This window comes from Lissotriton helveticus, chromosome 2_1 (genome assembly GCF_964261635.1).
Source record: "Lissotriton helveticus chromosome 2_1, aLisHel1.1, whole genome shotgun sequence".
In the NCBI taxonomy this organism is placed as follows: Eukaryota; Metazoa; Chordata; class Amphibia; order Caudata; family Salamandridae; genus Lissotriton; species Lissotriton helveticus.
Window position 1 is genome coordinate 416779410 of NC_136059.1, and position 21631 is coordinate 416801040.

Here is a 21631-nt window from a genome sequence, read left to right on the forward strand (position 1 = left end):
TCTTTAAAACTGAGAGGACGTCTTCAAGAGTGGGGCTCATGCCCGAGCAGGCAAGCATCCGAGTTCCATGGTAGTCCAGAGCCATCCTAGTGGACCAGGCCCAAATCCGGGGTGCCGGCCGCCATCTTGAGAGCCCCCCCTCCCGCAGCTGTCCTTCACCACAGCCACCGGAGCGGGTCCCCCGGCCAGTCAACCGCGGGGGCTCGTTGAGTGGAACGCTAATGGCAGTCTTAGTGCGGGAGAGGGACCTCCACCTGGGGGGTGCGGGGGAGAGGGGGCCGTCCGCGCCGCCTCTCCGCGGGCGCCCCACGCCATCTCCTGGCGTAGATATACAAAATTGCTGAACCAGGCAACAAAGGGGGGAGCCATCAGCAGGGCATCCCCCGCACACAACTTGCTGGACACCACCTCTGGACGATCTGGCGATGGGCCTCGGCGCGTGGTGTTGCCTCCGGCCTATTCGCACAACGGTCCTCCACCCCAGGCCGCCACCGACGCTACCTCGCCGGCTGATGGCTTTTGTAGACTTTCTATAGCCCAAAGCCAACTAAAAAGTAGCCCAAAGTATCCCAACATCGCTACCTTAAGGAAGGAGGGACAGGAACAGCGTCAAGCAGACGGCGAATGCATTGGGATTGATGTTGCAGCCGGCTGCCATGTAAATATTTGTATAATGAAACGTTTTAACATATTACTTTGCTGGAGTGTTGTATATATTTATAATATTTGCATAGGGTTTGTCGTTATTTGGGCGGAGTGGGCGGCGGAGCCGAGCTGTCTTGCGGCCATCATGGCGTCGAGCTCGGCTCTTCCCACTAGTTTCATATTTCTCATGAGGGGTTGTTCCTAATGTTTCTATTTTAGCGGGGTCAAAAAGATCCCATCAGTGGCCTACCGATTTTGATCGATTCCTTTTGTTTTTCCTAACGATTTTTATGTTATAGTTTGCTAGCACGATACAGCGGATAATCCGTATTTTTTTATATATGTCCTTTTTATTAGGGGTGTCCTCCGGTGGAGCCGGATGATCTACCTCTAATAACGGTCCGGGCTGAACCAACTACTGAACAATGGGGAGAAGATAGGCATGACGGGTTACAATGGGGACAAAGGTCTGCACTACCTATCCTTCACTACTTTGCGGAGACTAGGCAGAATATTTCTATTCTACAGTATTCGCAAATAGGGAATACCCAAAGAGAGAACTAATTCCAAACAGTCAATGTTCGGACAAACAATCAATCAAATGAGGGATAAAAATAGGCACGACGGATTACAACGGGGGCAAAAGCCTGCGTTACCTATCCTTCACTATCTGCAAAGACTAAACAGAGTATTGCGACTCTGTGCTTGTTTGCAAATAGAGAATGATCCAAAGAGAACCAATTCCAAAACAGTAAATGCTTGGATAACAATCAATCAAATGGAGAGGGAAGCAGGCACGACGGATTACAACAGGGGCAAAGGCCTGCGTTACCTACCCTTCACTATCTGCAAAGAGAGAATACTCCTATTCTTCCCTGTTTGCAGACAGAGAATCTCTCAGAAACAATCAAATGAGTAATACTAGTATTTTCAAACAATCAAACAATCAATTCGCAATTTGTCGTGTTACACGACCTTACCCGGACCGCATGGACAGTTTCTCGTCTTCCGCTTCCAGCACCTGATCGTCCTCTATTCTCCGTAATTGCTGTGGCACTCCTGATGGGTCCCAGTCAGGACCGTAGATCACTCGAGAGAGGTCTGCTCGGAACCAGTGAAGTTCGGATGATCGGCTGCCAGACGAGGGTCTATCGGGCAGGTGCACTTCCCGATCGTTGCAGTCGTTCACTCTGTCGTTGGGACCTCTCCCACTGGATCCACGTGTCGCTGATGGGCCCCACGTTTGGGACGCCAATTGTGAAAAGGTAGAGCCGATGTCGACCAAGGACCTTCAGTGTTTGCCCGGCGTTAGCCGCCTCTCATACCATCCGATATTACCAAACAAAGAGGCAGGCGCTGGAGACAGGAAGGCAGGAAACAGGAGTTTATTCCGACGGAGCAGAACACGTCAAATCAGACAACAGGGTATCTTCTCGAGGTGCTCTAACCGCATCTCTGAGGCCTGGCCTCTTATACACAGGTTTATGGCTTTAATACATACACTGCATCCGTAATGTTTCTTTGAAGGACAGAAAAGACATCCTCGGAATCCCCGGTCCAGGCCCGTTCCCACACACATCTACAGTAGAGTTCCCACCCCGATCTCAGCATGTGGTGGTTATCGCGCAGCTGGACATTCCGCTGGGAACGGGGATGTGTGTGATCAGTCGGATCTTCGGGGTGCGAAAGCATTGATTAATCCCCGCTCCTTTGATGTGAGGCGAGGTCCTACTGTAGGGGGCAATAAACTGCATCTGTTGGGCTAGGTGATGGCCTGGGATCAGGCCGGACAATCGGGCAGGGAGGAAGAGGTTATCAAAAAGGGCCTGTTCTTTGAATGAGATGAAAGAGCGAGGGGGTTCAGCACGGGATGTGGCTCGGAGACAGGGTCGCGTTAGAGGTGCGTTTATGGCCCAAGCAGGAGAGACCGGGGGCTGTCGGGCGCGGGGGAATGCTTGCGAGGCCGGGGAGTGAGGGGGAGAGAGACGCGCAGGCTATTGGCAGTGGGCAGAGAGGCCTCGACACACAAAATGGCTGCCACTTACGTGCATGATGGGGCCTAAAAGGGACAAGATGGCGTGGCCACTGTTTCACGATTTTCACTTTACTTTCAACAGTGGCTGGGGGTGAACATAAATGAACGCCGCTTATATATACCTAATTTTAGTCATTTTCCACAGTGGAGAAGAGTATGTGGTGTGTAAGAGGGGATAGACAAGAGTTATGAGTGTTTGTGTTAGATTTGATCACTGGAATTGGTAATGTAAACACATATGGGGGATTGTACAATTTGTTTCTGAAAGGCCACATTTTGAATAATTGTGTTCTAGAGAAGCTATGCCAGTACCTTGAGGACTCTAAGCTGTCTAGTCCTAGGGAACTAGCCAGGGCAGCTGATAAGTGAGTGAGAACCCGGGTTTCCAATCAGCACCAAGGGGTGATCAGAAAGTAGGACAGGTCCCACCCTTAAAGGAAAAACCCAGGGAACAGAAGGTCAAAAAAAGATGGAGTCCTCAAAAGGCCCACAAGAACCTGAACAAGGAGCGGGGGAGGCACTCCAACTTTGAGGGGAAGAGGGCATCAGTGAAAAATTGTGGATTCTTTGATCTCTCAAAAATGGGAAAGTGTTTTGTCTGAAATCAGCCAGGACACAGGAAAGGAGATGCTGTTAGCACAAAGAAGCCCCCCACTGGTGGATAGTCCCCTGGGATTGCTAGTGTAAGTGTAGGGGTAGAGAGTGCCCCAGCGATGGGTAGGGAAGTGACAGAGGCAACCCTAGTGTCCATGGGAGGGGCGGATATTGCAACCCTGGCTGCCTTACCTCCAAGCATGGATAAGTACAGGCAGATGCCTCCCATTAATGCAACTGAGGTTGAGACTCTCAGAGACACATGGACCAGTGTGACTATGGTCAAGAGCATACTGGTGTCTAAAAAGCAGCTCGTGCATGGTACATTTCACCAGGTGACCTATGCAGACAGCAGAACCAAACTCCATCCAATGGCTATGGTGGATTTGGAATGGGGAGGTGTGACAGACCCTATGAAGGTTTCTGTGTCTCCTGCACTCTCAGTACAGTGTTCACTGGGAAATGATCTTGAAGCCTCTGAATGGTCAGAGGTGGGTATATGCTGAGACCAGTTCACAGATGAGCCAAGAGGGAAATGATGGACAATGGACTCTCGAACAATGGGCCAAGCATCCATGGACAAAGGCAGTGGGCCTGGTGAGCCAGCCCAGGGGTCTGCAGAGGTGCAGCAGGAATCTGACCCTGATGGAGAGGATCTGACTTCAGAGGAAGGGATTCCATCCCTGCCAGATCTGTCAGACTTTGCAGCACTGACAGGAGCCAGTGAGCCCTCTAGAGAGAAGTTTTGTCAGGAGCAGAGAGTGTGTCCCACCCTTGAGGGCAGGAGACAGATTCCCTTAAAGCAAGAAGAAGGGAATGACAGTGGGTTCCACAGAATGTACTAGGAAGATGGACTACTCTATACCGAGGCTAGAAACCTCAAGGAAGGGGCTACCAGGAGGCTGGTGGTACCCCAAAAGTACAGAGATTTCATCTTGACTTTGAGATGTGATACCCATTTTGCAGGTCATTTGGGACAGAACAAGACTTGGAACCAGTTGGTAAATCATTTCTACTGGCCCTATATATCTGAAAAAGTAAATGAGCTCTGTATCTCCTGTATCACCTGTCAGGCTGGTGGCAAGACAGGGGGCAAGTCAAAGGTTCCCATGATGCTACTGCCGGTGGTTGGGACTCCCTTTGAAATGTTGGGGGTGGATATTGTTGGGCCCCTAGAACTCCCAACTGCATCAGGGAATGAGTATATCTTGGTGGTTGTGGACCATGCCACTAGGTACTCTGAAGCAATACCCCTCAGAACAGTCACTGCTCCTTCAGTGATTTGAGCCCTACTTTGTGTATTCACCAGAGTGGGTTTCCCAAAGGCGGTTGTTTCAGATAGGGGAACACATTTCATTTCCAGCTATCTGAAAGAGAAGGGGCATGAATGTGATATTACCTATAAATTCACCATCTCATTTTACTCACAGACAGGTCTGGTGGAGAGGTTCATTAAACCCTGAAGAGCATGATCAATGGTCTATCTGACAAACTCAGGAGGAGATGGGATGTTCTCCTCCCCTGCCTACTGTTTGCCTACAAGGAAGTCCCACAAAAAGGGGTTGGCGTTAGCCTCTTTGAGTTATTTTTTGGGCACCCTGTAAGAGGACGATTGTGCCTGGTGAGAGAGTTTTGGGAAAACACTCTCAAAGAAGCCCGGTACAATGTGCTGGACTATGTGCTAGGCCTTTGATCTCACTTGACAGAATACATGTATAAAGTAAGTAGAAAACTGGAGGCCAGCCAGGAGCTCATGAAGCACTGATATCACTGAAAGGTTAACATACCTAAGTACACTCCAGGATAATTGGCGTGGGTGTTGTAGCCTGCGGCTCCTACGGTCCTCCAGGACAAGTGGACTGGGCCCTATCCAATCATTGAGAAGAAGGGTGAGATTACCTACTTGGTCGACCTTAATACCCCCAGGAATCCTCATAGGGTCCTGCATGTCAATAGATTGAAACCCTACCATGACAGGGAATACATGATCATGCTACTGGTCACAGATGAAAGGGAAGAGGAAGAGACTGAACCAGTGCCCGACCTCCTCTGCAACAATGTGCAAGATGGGTCAGTGGAGGGAATTGTACTCTCCCCCAAATTGACAGGCCAGCAGCACAGAGACTGCAAGCAGGTGCTGGGGCAGTTTGCTGGTCTGTTTTCTTTGACCCCATGTACCACTGATTGGTGTGTGCACCACACTGACACTGGTGACAGCCCGCTTGTCAAAATATAAACTGTACAGGTTGTCTGACCATGTCAGAGCCAGCATCAAGGTGGAGGTGATTAAGATACTGGAGTTGGGGATAATTAAACCCTCTGGCAGTCCATGGGCCAGCCCAGCGGTGCTGGTGCCCAAGCATAATCCCTGGGCAGGGGGTTGGTGGGGAGAAGTTAAGGTTCTGTGTGGACTACAGAGGGCTGAATGCAGTTACTAAGACTGATGCTTGCCCTATACCTAGAGCGAATGAGCTCATTGATAGATTAGGGGATGCTAAGCATCAGGGTACATTTGATTTGACTTCAGGCTACTGGCAGATTGCGCTCACTGAAGGAGCAAAGGAGAGGTCAGCATTTTCCAAACCAGAGGGACATTACCAATTTAACGTATTGCCTTTTAACTTAAAGAATGTCCCTGCCACCTTCCAAAGGATGGTGAACATGGTCTTGTCTGGGTTGGAGCAGTTGAGTGCAGCTTATCTGGATGATATAGCTGTGTATAGTTTCACATGGAAAAATCCCCAAAACCACCTGAGGGAAGTGCTTCAGGCCATGTAGCAGGCAGAACTGACTAATAAGACCAGCAAGTGTCAAATAGGACAGAGTTCTGTGGTGATCCTGGGTCATTCCTTGGTCTGAATATATGAAATTTGTTCAGAACTATGAGATTGTTGTGGCTCCCCTGACAGAACATATCTTTAAGAAGAGGCCAAAGAAAGTGATGTGGACCCCAGTGTGTCAGAAGGCCTTTGACATTCTGAAAGAGGCTATGTGTTCAGCACTAGTGTTACTGGCCGCTGAATACACCAAGGCATTTGTGGTTCAGACAGATAGATACTTCAGAAAAAGGGATTGGAATAGTGTTGGCACAAATAAATGAGAGCCATGATGAGCCAATTGCCTTTATTAGCAACCAACTTCTCCCCAGAGAACAAAGATGAAGTGCCATTGAGAGGGAGGCCTTTGCTGTGGTTTTGTCCCTGAAAATATGATACCATACCTGTTTGGTACTCACTTTCGTGTTCAAACTGACCACAGACCTCGCCGATGGCTCATGGGGGTGAGAGGGGAGAATCTCAAGCTATTGAGGTGGTCCATTTCTGTACAGGGGATGGACTTTACAGTAGAACACAGACCTTGGGATGGCCATGTCAATGAAGATGTACTTTCCAGGTGTTTTCGTTTAGCTTATGAGGACTTCTAGGGTGCAGGTAAGTGACCCGTCTTCTTTCATTTAGGGGGGCATTTTAGAAAGTCATCCTTTTCCCTGCTTACCCCCATTTGTTTTCTGAATAATACTTGTGGTAACTGACTCTGACTGTGCCCTGGGCTCTGTTAACCAGACCCACGGCCAGTGCTATGTTTAACAAGCATTTGCAATGCAATCTGTCTCGCTTTTTGGACCTCATATGTATTTAGCTATGTAGCACATTAGCCTGGGTGCATAAACATCTACTGTTCTTTAACAAGGAGGGAAAGTTAGCACCAAACTGCTTGACACACCAGGTATGGGAACACACGGAGAGAAATATTGCCTTTCAGCTGGAAAAGGTATAGGCCAATGCTCTGTTTTTAATATAAAATCAGGGCCTTTGGTTGTCATATCACTGAAATACAAGATTTGAAAAAAATATTGCATGCGGGTGCTCCTGGAAGACAATTTCTATGGACTGGAATCTAGAGAATGCCAAAGTGATTCTGGTATTTTACTAACCTCTGCGGGGAACAGCCTTTACCACGCTCTGCCATTACTACGCTGCTTTTACAACGCAATTCGTTTCAACGACTTGCGCTGGAGGGCGCTGTTGGACAAGGAATAGTTTAATTTTCTATTCCAACACCTTCTCTACTGTAACGTGGGCTGGAGTTGGAATAGAAAATTAAACTATTCCACTATCCAGCGCTTACAGTGCAAGTCGTTGTAACGACTTGTGTTGTAAAAACAGCGTTGTAATGGCACGCGTGGTAATAGCCCGCGTTGTGCTGAAATAAAACCACCTCTGCTGGTCGTTTTCTATCAGGAAAGTTAAATAGAGGCAGTTGCCAGAAACATTAAAAAAAAGAAACAGTTGAACAAGCAGAAAGCAATTCTGGTATTTTACTAACCTCTACTGGTCGTTTTCTATAAAAACAGTTAAATAGAGGCAGTTGAACTGGAAAAAAGTCCCTAAGCGGAAGCAGACAAGTCCTAGGCTGATCTCCATAGCCCACAAAGTACATACACATATAAGCATATACTAAAGCATATATAAGAAGTCTCTAATACTCGACCTATAAAGCTACATGTAATAGGGTATACTTACAATTGGCAATGACAGACCCTATAAGTCCCTAATAGATAATAGGACCAGGGGGTGCAATCTACCTGTAAGTCCCTAGTATATACTAGGGCATGGAGGTTAGGAGGCCCAGCAGATTTCTTGCACTCGCATGCATGAGCTCCAGGAAGCCTGCTGTCCTTTTAAAGGCAGTCCTGCCTTGAAGCCCGAATTTAAAAGTAAATTCTCACAGTTGGTATTGGCATACCCTATAAGCCCCTCGTATGTAATAGGACTACCTATAAGTCCCTAGTATATAAAAGGGCATGGACGTTTAGAGGCCTAGCAGATCTCCTGCACTTGCATGTGTGCATTGCTGAGTGACTGCTGTCGTTTTAAATATATCATCAAAAAGTACCTCCAAGACCATCAATCTAATCTTTCTACTTGAAGAAGCCAACATGTTGTTTCTCCAAACACCAATGACTTGAATTGTACTTACTTAAGAGATTCTTCAATGGTGTACACTAAAATATATCATGCCAAAAGAAATGGTCTTAAAAATTATCTTAAAATAAAATGGAATAGACAAGGAGTCCTGTTTCCGAATTAATTGCTTTTTGTGAACCACCTGTAAACAGAACAGACATTGTACATATAATGGGTTACACAATTTTAACAAGCATTTGCAATGCAATAAGTCTCGCATTACTGAAAGTTTGAGCTATTGGCATTGCATTATTATTAGCAACGTCAATAGCTCAAACTTGCAGTAATGCGAGACCTATTGCATTGCAAATGCTTTTATTTTTACTCACAGCCATGTTTCACAGGGAGAGCGCTACTATGCAATATGGCGAGACAAATTGGCTTTGCCAATGCTTGTTTTTGCTTACTGTTGCCTGGATCGCTATGAAGCTCTTTCTCTCAGTAATAAAGAAGACCATTTAAACAGCACTTGTGAAGCTTTGGTAAGCATAAAAGCAGCCACCCTGCAGCACCCGTGTTTCAAACATTAAAGTGATAACTTCTCCTGCGTTAAAGAGGTTGTAGGCGCCTAGCAATGCAAACACCACTGTGGTAAAAGGGATAGCTTTGATAAAAAAAAAAATACATATATATGGCCGTGGAAGTGAACTTTAGAAGCCATGACAAACAAAAAAGATAACGTGCTGGGCCCGCGTTGTAAACCTGAAAAGCGGTAACTCTCATAAAAGTGGTTGCAAACATTAAAGTAACTCCTTCTGCATGATAGACGTTGTATGCGCTCAGCAAAGCAAACACCACTGTGGTAAAAGGCATAGCTTTGAAAACAAGCCAATACAAGTCGGACTTTCTGTAAATGAAATCTCTGTTCAAGAATTCAGTTATAGACTAGGAATTTATAATATTTATAATAACATTGGGGGAATTTAAGATGCAGGATACATAAACTAAAAGTACCATGATGCATCGAGAAAAACAGACGTGGACAAGCTATGCATATCTGACATGGGGCAGCTGTCAGTGCTCGATGCTCATTTGTAAACACGATCTGGGGCACACAGAGAGGCGCAAATCAGAGCAGCTCGCTTAAATCCCGCTCAATGTGGCGCGCCTGCAACTTTGATGCATCCGCCCGTGCGTGGCTAGATGCATTTCGGGCAAAATCCCTTCATCAGGGGCGTAATGTCTACAATTCAGAGGAAAACGTAAGGTCAGAAACAGCACAAATTATACTCATACATTTCTATTGTAAGTCAATTTAGGAACTGCACACAAACAAGTGCAAAGTAAAATAACCTGCATGTTCCGCACAAGTTTCCAACATTTACATTCTTACATTTCTGGTGTGTGGAAGGTGAGTACTAAAGTGAATAGTACAAATCTTGTATCTGTGACATACATGCAACATGTCATAGTTTGAAAATCAGAGAAAAATCCTTATGAAACGTGTTTCGATGTTGTCAATTAAATACGGCAGGTTAAATAAACGTGAAAGAAGTGCCACGATGTGGGATGTGAAAATAAGATCAAACCAAGCGGTTAAAAATACCCATGCAAAAAATAGTGAGTGATGCTTGCATGAAAATTTAAATATGAATGATTCAGTAGATACGTTTCAGTGCCTTAGGCGTCACACTGGGGCTGAAAGTTCAAAAACAGTGACGTGTATATTAGGCATAAAACTACGATCTCTCACAGCCCCTTGTCTGGTCGGATCATTTCATGATCAAGTTTTCATCCCTCTTGCCTGTTCAGGGTCCCTGCGGCCAGTCCGCGGGAAGATGCCCCATTGCACAGAGGCAGTGGGACAAGCTTAACCCTCAAGCCTTTGAGGAAGCTTACCGGACCACCGCACAACCAGAAGATCAAGATGCAGACAATATGCTGATAGAATTAAACAAAGCGTTGAAGAAAGTGTTGGACACTATTATCCCTATGAAACATAAACCCAGTTCCACCCCCAGCCGAAATTCAGCTAAATGGTTTACCCAAGAACTTAGTCAGGAAAAGTCCGCTTGTGAAAAACTGGAAAGACAATGGCGACGCAATAAAACGGGCCAATCTAAACAACTATATAAATGTGCTCTGGCAACATACCATCGAAACCTTAAGGTTGCACGTTGCGTGTTCATTGCAAACCAAATTGAGCATTCTAATAATTCTGCCAAGGCCCTATTTGACGTCGTAAAAGACTTTGTGGAACTTACGGTGTGTAAACAGCTGGCTATTGAGTCAAAGGATCTCTGTGACTCATTGGCCGAGTTCTTTCACGAGAAGATAGAAAAAATATATGCTAACTTTCCCATAGACAATCTGGATAGTCTACCGGTCATCGTTAATCCGGACGATGATACTTCAGGGTCTGAGTGCTCTCTCGAACACTTTAGTCCTATTACTCTTCTCGAGACCCAGGAGGCGTTCATTTCTGCCAAATCGGGGTCACCAGCGGACCTCTGTCCACCAAAAATTATGGCACTCTTATCTCAGACTCTGGCCCCCACAGTACAGAAGATTTTTAATTGCTCCATCAGGGAAGGGATAATTCCAGCACCTTGGAAGGAAGCTTCTGTGCGCCCCATCTTAAAAAAACCTACGGCCAACCCGTCTGAGTTGTCCAACTTCCGCCCCATTTCCCTGCTCCCTCTTTTGGGTAAAATATTGGAAAACCTGATTAATAAGCAATTAAATAACTATTTGGAATCTAACAATATTCTGGATTCCTCACAGTCCGGCTTCCGTCGTGGCTTCAGCACAGAAACGGCTTTGTTATCGGTGACTGCCTCCTTGAGAACAATAGTGGACGCAGGGGGTTCAGGGGTTTTGATTCTGTTTGACCTCTCCGCGGCCTTTGATACTATATCTCACTCCAGGCTTGCGGAGAGGCTAAGCTCCTGCGGTATCCAGGGACTGGCTCATAAATGACTACGGAATTTTTTGGCAGATCGCTCCCAAACGGTCATACTGGGACCCCACCAATCAGAGAAAACATCACTAGACAAGGGTGTCCCCCAGGGCTCCTGCTTAAGCCCCACTCTTTTGATTATCTATATGGTTCCTTTGGCTAAGGTGGTGGAAGCCCTGGGGTTTGAAATATTATCGTATGCTGACGATACCCAGCTGCTATTTAACATCAGCCAACACCCTGAAGCTGACAGACTCCACTTTGCTAAGGGAATTTCGGCAATCTCCGAGTGGATGACCAACAACTGTTTACAGTTAAATCCAAGCAAGACGGAAGTCATGCTTCTTGGGAAGGCCTCAGCAGTCTGGTTGAATGATTGGTGGCCGTTACAACTAGGTCCCCCCCAACGCCGACACCGTGTGTCAACAATCTGGGCATAAAATTAAATCAGTCTTTGTCCATGCAAGACCATGTGACCGCAATATCAGGGGCATGCTATTATAGACTATTGCGAAAGATCTTGCCGTTCATCCCCACGGAATATCGTAGAACCGTAACCCAGGCCCTAGTTATGAGCCGCATGGATTACGGGAACGCCCTGCTGGCCGAAGTGGGAACCACATCCCTGAAAAAACTACAGGTTATTCAGAATACGGCAGCCAGGCTGGTTCTGAATATGCCAGCAGGCACCCCCTCTCAACCACTGCTGAGAAAAATTACACTGGCTTCCGATTAAACAGAGATCCTTCTTTAAAATATGCTGCCTTACCTTCTGTGCGCTTCAGGGTCAGGGACCATTGTATCTCCAGAGTAAACTGAAAAGATATGCCCCTACTCGCCCCCAAGATCTTGTACGCAGCAGTTGCTTCTGGTGCCCCGCATTAGACTCCTTAGATCCGGAGGCATGGCATTCTCGTATATTGCCCCCAAATATTGGAACAGCCTTCCACTCTCTCTACGAGAAACCCCCTCCTACTTTATTTTTAGAAAACATTTAAAAGCTTTCCTGTATTAAACCCGTCCTTGTTCCTTGTGCGGTCCACCCTTGGAGTTGATTTAGAGTGAAGCGCCGAGATGCCTCCAGGTGATTCGAGCACTATATAAAAGCGAATAACATATAACATAACAGCGTCAAATAACCGGAGAAAACGTGAAGAAATGGTAAACATAATGCTTACATGACCCTGACTCTTGTGTGGGCCAATCCGTCAAATTAGTACTTTGAAAATATACTTGTGACGAATTGCAACAATGATATGCACATATAGCTAACCCTCTGACGGATAGTCTTCTTCTCTGGTGTCTTCACACATGGACTCACATTTATGCAGGAAACATGCTATTAGTAGAAAGGTATACGCCAGTTACTTACAAAGCTGCACACGATTTTTTCAATGAAAACCCTAATCACTCGAATTTACCCGAGTGTCTCAAAGATGAGCTTCCTCTGTCTTGTTCTTTACTCGTAAATGTGAATATCATCAGATACAATCTATAGACAAAAAAAAGTGAATGCTCCTGGCGTAAACTGAAAAAAATACAAAAAGGGTGACAAATACGAAACAAGAAAGTGAACGCGTGTTGTACGCTCGCTGGGGAAACAAGCGCGGCAGCGAAGCTGCGAAAGTGAAAGCATTTGTAACCTGACCCAAAACAGATGGCAGGCTGCGTGTGCTGCTGAAGCTGCTGATTGTGGAGCTGTAGAACAGGGTTTGAGCCTCGGCGTGGGCTGCATTATTTAATTATTAAAAAATAAACAACAATCTTGGAGTGTGGGTGGGGAGAGACAAATTAAAAAAGTAATACACATGGAGGGGGAGACAGATACAATAAAAAAAAACACGGTTGAGACAGACAAATGTAGCATCTAAAACCAATTGCAACAACCCGTGTGAGGAGGCGGCTCAAAAGATAACGCCGCTGATTTTGGAGCAGGGAAACAGGGTTCAAGCCTCAGTTTGGGCTACATCAATTAAGCGTGATTTATGAATAAATTAAATGTAAATAAATAAACAGGGTCGGGTAAGTGCAGGAAGCTGCCAGACGTGGAAATGCGAGCAGCAAAGAAAAAAAAGTAGTCGTTGAATAAAAAGATAGCAGCCAGCAGCGTAAGTTAACTGTAGTTAGTTGATGCTGCTTCCTCCAGAAACGGAAGTAAAAGGAAGTGATGTACCGGACCACAAGCCAACAATGAGCAAGATAAGAACAGCAATGCCAGATTCCACCAATGTCAAGCGACAAAACAAAGACAAATGCAATGGGTGGAGTTTCAGGAGTAATACTGATTACTTAATGCCTCGTCGATGCCAATGCGAGACCTAAAAAGGTATACATTTGTGACCACATTAATTAAAAACAAACCATATACAAACCAAAATAATACATCACATTGGTCATTGAACATACAAGAGGGATTAATCATGAAACATATGAGGAGAAGCAAACAAATTTACATGTCTGGTGTCCTACCCTGTCAGATAGCTGGGGCAAATCTCAATTTAAACCCTCTTGTTTGCAGTCCAAAACGGTACTGCTCAGCCCTATTTTGAAAGGTGGTCAGAGCATAGGTTACTGTACAGATGAGATCATAAATTTCATCACCGGTAATACACAACTTAATGTCCAGATTATAAAATTAATGATAGCTCTTCGCCACGTTCATAGGTACGCCGACGAGTTTCGACCTTCACAGTGGGCCTGTGGTGTGTTTAAAAGAAGGTCTTCCTCAGGGCTGTGATCTTTGTGGACAATCTGTGAATATTAAATTAGGTAGTTAATATCTGTGAGTTGTCCTTGTGTTCCTGATAGCATCAATACATGGAAAGAGTTTCCACATATCAGTAAACTTTATACAGAGACATGCCGTTAAGGCAGCTGGTTCCTGGTAATTTTCCCAAGTGGTATACTGACATTTTTTGTGGATGGGTAACTCTGTGCCTTATTTCAGCATGTGGCACTACATTAGCGTGAACATAAAACAGAGTTGTGTATAATTAATAAAAAGTGTTTCATAGAAGAACTGAAATACATTGTATTCTGTACTGCTTTCATTAAAATAAGTTGAAATAGAGAGGAGTGGTAAACATACCTTGAAGCAGGTTTTTTGGTAAACACGTCCGTTACATTTTTCAATTTTTTGAGTGAGGTCCTAATGGGGATCAATGAGAAACTTGTCATCTATCCTGTGTTGTGGCTTCAGGTAGGGAGGTGTGCTAGGGTAATGAAGATGTTACTCATCTTCTATCCTTTTTTGTCTTTTAATAGGTGCAATCATTCCTTTATCGGGGTGTGTGAGGCAGAAAGGTCCCTTCTGGTGTCTCTTCTTTTAATTTAGGGCAAGTGTGTCAAAGTGGTGCTCAGTTCGGTGGGAGAGTAGCAGGGGACACAGAGTGCTTTTACCTCTATGTCGGAAGTGGTCCACTTAAGGGTCATAAAGTGCCTGTAATTTAAGACGATAACAGTCACTCCTGTTCCTACCTGCCTAGGAATAACTTTTAACGTCTTAAAATATGAGCAATTGTGAAACAGAACTCCTTGCCTATTCCCTTTTATTTTAAGATCATTTTTAAGACTATTACTTTTTGTGTGATATATTTTAGTGTACACCATTGAAAAATCTTTTAAGTAAGAACAATTCAAGTCATTGTCGTTTAGAGAAACAACATGTCGGTTTCTTCAAGTAAGGAAAGATTAGATTGATGGTCTTGGAGGTACTTTTTTATGACATAATATGAATTGATCTCAGCCCCCAATGTCCCCCACAAGGATCACTCTCTTTTACCATATATGCTGTCATTTTCAAGGCAGCCTTGCTATGTAGGCTGGCCTTAAAAGAAAAGTGTATGCAAACTTGACTATGGTATGGGCACTGTAAATGTGATAATCTACTATATTCTTACATATAAGTCACCTCCAAGGTCTCCCCTAGATGCCCGGGTGTGGGTGGGGGAGGGGTACGTACCGTTAAGCAGGGAACTTATAAAAGATGTTTGTATATGCCCTGGTGAGGGGAAAACTGCCAATTTCCCTTTTCCCCATTGTAGATACTTAGCTCCATAGGCTAACAATGCAATCATTTATTTAGGTATCACCATTGCTAGCAATGGAGAGATATCATTCAAGGACTTAAAAGATTGACATTGATTAAGTCGACATCTTGCCACTGTTGAATTAATCATAACTAATACAGAAGAGAAATGATAGAACTTTTTCTTCTGTAAGCCAAAACCCAGCCATCTAGTGGTCTCTTCTGATTAGTCAGCCTTAACAGGCTTATTGAGGGTGTTTTGATTGGGTGATAAGTGGCCTGGCTGGATCAGAGGTTCTCTGATGTAGAGAGCTCTGAAGCTGAGGAGGATGGGCCATGCAGAGGGGACTGGGTACATCTAACTGAGCTCAAAGAGAGAGCAGATCAGATCAGTAAGGAGTGCCTGCGAGGTGTACTAACCCCCACACATCATGTGCCTCACCCAGAAGGCTGGTTTAAAACTGAAATTTGGTGAGATCAGGGGGAGAGCTAATAGAAATGAGGCACACTGTGGGTTGATTTAGCCAGCTCTTACTATTCTGGAGAGAAATTATCCATGTCGGATTTTGGAAGTGCAGTGCTTTGTGGGACAAGAAGATGCCACACTTTAGAAGAAGTTGTCATGCTTTTGGTTGGCACCCAGCATTCCAATGGACAGAGGTGCCCCCCTGTTTGTCGTCCCAGAACACTGAATAAATATGTGAGAGCTGCATAGTCTCTCAGATCAGCTGCCTAAAACTACAAGAAGAAGGACTGTCCTGATGGAATCTGGCTCTGCACCCAAAGGCCAGCACTCTGAATGACTGCACCTGCTGCACAATCTGGTAATACAACGCTGGGGACTGTCTTTGCTTCAAGAAGGACTAAGGAGTAGGTCCCCTGTATGCTACTGGTTAACACAGCTCACCTGCATCATCTCCACCAAAAGTCCCCATCCTGGAGTGAACCCTATCAACTTTTAGGGATTTGGACAGGTGCATTGTGGATATTTTAGTCCAGATATCCATATACCATTTAGGAGATTCCAGACCTTTGGATTGGTGTTTTGGACACTTTGAACCTACAGGGAGAGCTTCAGGAAGCACCTCCTGAAGTTTTGAGAATTTAGGAGAACTTTTACGAAAAAGCTCCATGAAATGATTGACCCACCATCGAGATTCAAGCTGACTACCTTCACCCACACCCCGGCCTGGATTTCAAGTTCATCCCGTTGAAACCTCCAGAACTCTAGACTTCCAGGATTTGACTAGTGCCTCGCCGAAAGTCAAGCCGGTGAACCCTCTCCAAATCTGGCCTGCTGTTGAGGATCGGGCAATGTCGGAAGAAAAAACGCCAGAAAAGTATTTTAGGTAATCATTATGATGGGAGTCAGACAAGCATTCAACCGCCACCGCAGAGGGATGGAGACCGCCCATCAAGTAGTCGGTGGTTCCAACCATCATATTATGATGAGACTGTTGTGTAGGCAGTCGGACACATGTCTTTTGCTATTCTGGTAAGGGTCCATTGCTCAAGCTGCAGTAGTAAAAGGCATGCTTGCAAACATCCATGCACCGTGTGCCGGCACCATGTGGTGCCTGGCACACAGGTGCATGGATGTTTGGGGGGCACCACATGGACCCCACTGGCCAAATAGTGGTGGCACATGGGGCACAGGAACCCTGCTAGGGGCCCCCAAAGTCCCTTTTGGACAGCGTTTCCATTGCAGTGGGACTGCCATGAAAAGGCTGTGGGCAATGGACACTGTGATTCCTACAGGAGTGCCACTTAGAGATGGCAGTATTGTCCCCCATCCTATGTGCTTCAATCACTGGTAGCGAAATCCGGGGGCGGTCCACCCAACATCATAATAAGGGCGTAAGTGTAAAGGTAAAAATTTGACTGGGACTCCAGCTTAGTGTATTAAGTCAGCCTCAAACTTTTACTTTGTCCAGGTCAAACCAGACCAAATGTCCCAGAGTGGCGCTATATGTTCTTAAGTACAATAAAGTGGTTAATCTTTGACAATTCATATATCCGGTTCCCTAAATTGGATTTTTTTGGTTTTGGAGACTATTTGATCATACAAATATTTCATAAAAATATGTTTTATTTTTATAAATTGTTGTGGGAGTTTTACTGTGTTTTGGGGCACATGCATCATTCTTACATTTTGCATTTCTTAATTTGCGAAAATTACCGAATCGCAAATTAAGAATTGCAAAATGCTATGCATCAATTTTTTCGGTATTTATTTGTGATTCGGTAAAAATCGCAATTTTTCCGAATTGCAAATAAATACCGAATTCCTAACTGCTTTTTCGCAAATCCCATTGATTCCTATGGGCCGAAAGGCCCATAGGAATCAATGGGAAGGCATTTACGAATTCGCAATTTGTTGATGCATTCCAAGGGTGCAGGGGGGGGTCCAAAGGACCCCCCCTGCACCCCTGAAATGTATTTGAAAGTGCATGTTTCAAACACACATGTCCTAAGGACATGTGCGTCTGTAACATGACAGTGTAAAAAATGCATTTTTTTGCATTTTGAAAGATTTTCGCAAATTAACACGAGGGTCAACCTCGTGTTAATTTGCACTTCCAATTTCAAAATTCGCATTTTTTTTTTAAATCAATGCATTGCATTTAAGGAATCGCACAAATGCGATTCCTTAAATGCATTTGCATTTTTAAGAAATGCAAAAAAAAGCGAATATTGAAATAGAGTTTGATGCATTCCAAAAACGTATTTAGGAAGTGCAAACGGCCGAATTTACCGATTCGCACCGTTTGCACTTCCTAAATAGGTTGATGCATGTGCCCCTTTGTGTCTTACTTATTTGATGTATGGTATTTTAAAATGCTTTACATCCCTGTTTCCTAAGTTAGGCCTGACTGCTCGTTGTCAGCTACCAAGGGGTAAGCAAGGGGCTAATTTACTGAGACCTTCACTGGACCCTATACCAAGTTTTTTGCCTTATTACTAGTGGTAGGTGCATTCTTACCCCTACCAATAACCCACTTACCAATACCTATCTGTACCTAGTCAGAGATATTTGGTTTTTTACTTGTTCGGTGCTATGGACGAAATGGCTTTGCCCTCAGCCACTGTGCTCATGTGCTGAGGACAGAACCATTCTGACCTAGCACCCACCCAGAGGGGATGTGCTGTGCCTCCCCACGTGGGCCGCCCAACTACAGGCCTCCACTGGTATGACAGTGGAAGCACTTCCACTGCCACTGCCAACCCTCCCCCACGGCAATCTGATGACGTTGGCTCACTCACAGAATGCGGACGTTATCACATGCTGCCAGGGATGCACTGGAAGATATGTGCTCCCAGCGTGTCCAAGGAGAGGGTGTTTGTGCAGGTACATCTTTCTGAAGGGGGTTTACATTGCAGATGCAGGGGGAAAGGAAAGAGTTTTTCCTTTTCCCCTGTGCCTGTTTAGAGTGGATTACTTCTCCACGATCAACAGTGGGGCACGATTGTAGAGCAGAAATACACCCCACTAAACCACCAGGGATTGTTTTGGTGATTGTTGGTGCAGCGACCCCTTAAGCCGCTCTTCTGGGGCATATTGTATTTGTGTTTTGGCCCCCAGGGACATATTTTATCCATATTTCATCCCCTGGGTGCTGATTCGGCCGGTCAGCTCCTGGGATCAAAACCCACTAGAAGCCAGGGAATAATTTGCAATGATGATTATGGGGAGCGACCTCTTGGAGTAATTTGTTCCAGTAATAGAGCCCCCGAGGGGATATTTTGGGCATTTTTAGGTCGATCTGCCATCTAGGAGTGGATGGAAGCCTACTAGACACCAGGGATTGCATGATCTTTAAGTCTGGGAATGGTCCCTAGGGCAAGGGTTACTCCTCTTTACTGCAGAAATGTTTTGGCCATTTTATGCTCCCCCCTGGAGGCAGATCAGCCATATTTATAGGCTCATCTACCTCCAAGTGGGCAGAAAGCAATTAGACACCAGGGATTTTTACATGTACATGTCAGGGAGCGGCCCCTTCAAAAGGGTCACTCCCCTTTTTATTGGGGCAATGTTTTAGCCATTTTCTGCCCCTCCCATGGGCCGATTGGTCATATTTCTAGGCCCGTCTGCCCTAAGGGGATGAGAAAGCCACTAGTTACTAGGGATTTTATTTATTTATATGTTGGGGAGCAGCCCCTTAGGCAAGAGTTGCTCCCCCTATTTGGGGAATGTATGTTGTCAGTTTCTGTCCCCACGTGGCAGATCAGCCATATTTTAAGGCCATCTGTCCTCAATGGGTGCAGAGAATGACTAGACAACAGGGGAAGTTTTTTGTGTTTGTAAACTGGAGTTTGGCTGATGGTCTGTGTGCACTTGGTGTGTGTGTGGGCTAGCGCTTGTCTGGCAGAGTGTGTAGACTAGTGCTTTATCCGGCAGTGTATGTGGACTGGTGCTTAGCTGGTGGTGTGTGTGGACTGGCACTTCCAGGCAGTGTGCTTGAACTGCTGCTTGGCTGGTGATGTGTGTGGAATGCCGCTTGGCTGGTAGTGTGCTTGGGATGGTGCTTGTCTGACAGTGGGAGTGAAGTGACGCTTGGCTGGCAGTGTGCATGGACTAGCGTTTGACTGGCAATGTGCATAGTGTGGTGTTTGTCTGGTGGTTTGTGGGGACTGGTGCTTAGCTGGCAGTGTGCGTGGACTGCTGATTGGCTGTTAGTGTGTGTGAACTGGCACATGGCTGGTGGTTTGTCTGAGCTGGCATTTGGATGGTGGTGTGTGAGTAAAGGATTGCTTCTATTCAGTACACACACTGCTTGCCAAACACTATTGCACACGCTCTATCAGCTGCTAGCCAGTGTGATTGTTGTGTCAATCATGTGGGCATATGATAATGATGGTCCCTTGAGTGGCACTGTCTGCTGATGTGAGTGATGTAATGTGCTGGGCCTTGTGCCAAATCCATCCAGCATGTGTGTGTACTTGAAGAATAGATTGTGGCGAAGTAGTCTTTGTCTTTTCTGTATTTGTCTGCCAGGCTGTACATTGTCTCTACATTGTCTGTTGATGTGAGTTTTGTAACGTGTTGGGTTAGCAGCTGGTGGTGTGAATGGTGTTGTGTGTGTCACGTATGAAAGGTGTTTGAATGGCATTTAAAGGCGGTTCGTGACTTGTTGCGGCTTTACAGCTCACAAGCTGTGGGTCATTGGTTCAGTTTGTTTTACCCTTCAATTATTAACAGTGCAGTTAATTTTTGTGAATTCCCCTTTTAATAACATTTTATGTTCTGAACCTTTACAAACCCTCTTGCCAAATCCATCCAATGTTAGTATATATTTGAGGAATAGATGGTTGTGCAGTAATGTTTGACTTTTTTGTCTTTTTCTGCTAAGGTGTACATTGTCATTAGGAAAAATCTATCAACTCTAGATATTTTCATAAACTAGACACCCAAGAAAGTACAGAATCATGTGCCTCTCATGAATCCCAACATGTTTTCTTACCCATAATTCCCTACACATCTGAAAATGTGACTAAAGTAACACATTTTCTTTGCATTACTGTTCCAAATTCTTCCAGAATCAGAAAGAAACCTCAAATTCCACACCACCCAGTGTTCCTCCAGGTCTCCAGATATAAATGCTTCCTCACTTGTGTGGGTGGACCCATGTCAGGGAAGTGCTCAAAAGCGTATTGTGGAGGCATCAAAATTGTTGCTGACAAAACAACCTGGTTTTGCCAGGGGTACACCTGCGTTTTTGCTCTTGAGCTCGGCGGACACACTAAGGAAACCTACCAAACCCAAAGATTTCTGCAAACTAGCTACCATGGGGAGTCCAGGGATGTATAGCTTGTGAGGATGCTCCAAAATTTCCTTACCCAGAATCCCCTGCAAATGTCCAATTGAGTTAAAAATCCAACCAAAGTTACTGTGTACTTGAGGAATAGATGGCTGTGCAGTAAAATTTGACTTTTTTGTCTTTCTCTGCCAAGATGTACATTTTTGCTAGGAAAAATCTATCAACTCTAGATATTTTCATAAACTAGACACCCACGAAAGTATAGGATCATGTGCCTCTCGAGGATCCCAACATGTTTTCTTACCCACAATGCCCTGCATATTTGAAAACCTGACTACAATAACACATTTACTTTGCATTACTGTGCCAAATTCTTCCAGAATCAGAAAGAAACCACACATTTTACACCACCCATTGTTCCCCCAGGTCTCCTGATATAAATGCTTCCTCACTTGTGTCGGTGGACCCATGTCAGGGAAGGACCCAATACGTATTGTGGAGATATCAAAATTATCAATGACAAAACAATGTGGTTTTGCAAAGGATTCACCTGTGTTTGTGGTCCCGGGCTCAGCGGTCATCTCGGGAAACCTACCAAACCCAGACATTTCAGACAACAAGACACACGGGGGAGTCTAGAAAGGTGAGGCTTGTGTGGAACCCCCAAAGTTTTCTTAGCCAGACTCCCCTGCAAATTCAAATATA